This window comes from Arachis duranensis, chromosome 8, assembly GCF_000817695.3.
Source record: "Arachis duranensis cultivar V14167 chromosome 8, aradu.V14167.gnm2.J7QH, whole genome shotgun sequence".
Taxonomy (NCBI): domain Eukaryota; kingdom Viridiplantae; phylum Streptophyta; class Magnoliopsida; order Fabales; family Fabaceae; genus Arachis; species Arachis duranensis.
The window spans coordinates 36,736,662-36,738,909 of NC_029779.3; positions in this window are offsets into that span (position 1 = coordinate 36,736,662).

The following is a 2,248-nucleotide window of genomic DNA, read 5'->3' on the forward strand; positions in this document are numbered from 1 at the left end:
GAGTGGAAAGAGTTTACCATGGTGGGGTGTCTCCCACCTAGCACTTTTAGTTAAAGTCCTTAAGTTGGACATTTGGTGGAGTCCTTGCTAGGGTGGCTTATGCTTAAACTCTTCTTCGAATCCCCACCAGTGTTTGCACTTCCAATAGCCTCCGGGATCCCAATTTAAACGTACAAGGCCTTCAAGGGGGCCTAAGCAAGTAACGAGGCCCTTAAGTTGATAGTGGTCTATGTATGTTCCGGGGTCCCATACTTTATTTGTTAACTCCTTTTCTTCTTGATCTTCATGCTTCCAATAGGGTAACAAACTTATTGTATTCTCCTTGTAACTCATACTCATCATATTACTCCCATTGAATTTGGTTTCACTCCACCTTTGAGACTCAAAGTTTGATATTCCATCCTTTATGCACCTTGATTCAAATTGTCCACCGACATCTAATCCGTTCTTACTCTCTAGCCCACAAAGAGCTCTAAGTTGGCCGTCTGTCTCTAACAATGCATATTGATATGGGTCAAGGAAATTAAAGGATGAGATGATTACCCACTCAATTTGTGATTGGGACAGCGACTTAGCAAGGAAGATATCCAATGGTCTTGACATTGTAGGTTCCACTTCCTTTGGCTCCTCCATGATGATTTCCATCTTTGGATAACTCTCTTTAAATTCTTCTTGTTTGCTAACTTCCTTCAAACCTTTATCATTGATCAAGTCATGTGTTGGAGGTTGCGCACCCTCCTCAACATTGATTTCACATTCGATGGGGGAAGCTTCAACAAGATCACCATTATAACTTGATGTAGAGTTATTTTCATTGATGGAACTTCCTTCTTGTTCAACCTCCTCTAGGTCTTCTTCCACTTCTTTATTTTCAACAATCTTCATTTCCTCCGCTTGTTGCAATACATACTCCAATTCCTTGCGCTCAACTTGAGATTCTAAAGTCTCCCTCATACCTCCTTGTTTGGTTGCTTTCTCACAATCATCCGTGAACTCATTTCGGTTGTGATATGAATCCCAAGAATCTATCTTTTGACGGATGGTTGCTTGAAGTCGGTCCATTTCTTCCTTGAAACGATCCCTCAATTCTTGTTCCGCTTTACTAACATAAGTAGGATCATATTGCTCTTGGATTAATGGACATTGATATGCTTCTATGGAGGTTTGTGGCAGAGAGGGGAATTCATGATAGGGTTGGAAAGGGGATTCATCAAAGCTTTGAGGTGGGAAGTTGTTTTGGTTATTGGTAGATGGTGGAATTATACGGGACGTAAATTCTTGGAGGGTAGAGGTGAAACTAGTGAAGGCGGTTTGGAGCTCTTCTTGCTCTTGAAGAATGATACCAAGTGTATCATTCATGGGGATTTGAGTTGGAAGGTAAAGATGTTGGAGTGGAGGTGATTCAAGGGTTGCTTGTTCATAATCGTCGCAAGGGTATGCGTAGGGGGAATATAGATTTGGATCATATGTAGGAAATTGGTGGAAATAAGATGTGGGTTGAGAATATGGTGTGTAGAATGGTGGTGGTTGAGAGGTATAACCATGATAAGAGTCATCATATCCATAGGAATGATATGCATTATAGGAGGGATTACTGGTGGACGAAATTGTGATCAATATTCTTTGAGTTGCATTCATCAACTTGGTGCTGTAGTTGCACGTAATTGTAAAATTATGGAATTTGAAATTGGCACGAGTGGACACAACTCCGTTCAACTAACCAGCAAGTGTACTGGGTCGTCCAAGTAATAAACCTTACGTGAGTAAGGGTCGATCCCACAGAGATTGTTGGTATGAAGCAAGCTATGGTCACCTTGTAAATCTCAGTGAGGCAGATTAAATTGGTTTATGGGTTTTCGAAAATAGAAATAAGAAAATAAATAATAAAAAGGATAGAGTACTCATGCAGCCTCATTGGTGGGAATTTCAGATAAGCGAATGAAGATACTGTATGGCTCAAGGACGCCTGCTCTCCCACTGCTTCAACTCAATCCTTCTTACTCCTTTCCATGGCAAGCTGTATGTAGGGCATCACCGTTGTCAATGGCTACATCCCATCCTCTCAGTGAAAACGTTCCTATGCTCTGTCACAGCACGGCTAATCATCTGTCGGTTCTCAATCAGGTTGGAATAGAATCCCTTGATTCTTTTGCGCTTGTCATCACGCCCAGCCTTCAGGAGTTTGAAGCTCGTCACAGTCATTCAATCCCAGAATCCTACTCGGAATACCACAGACAAGGTTTAGACC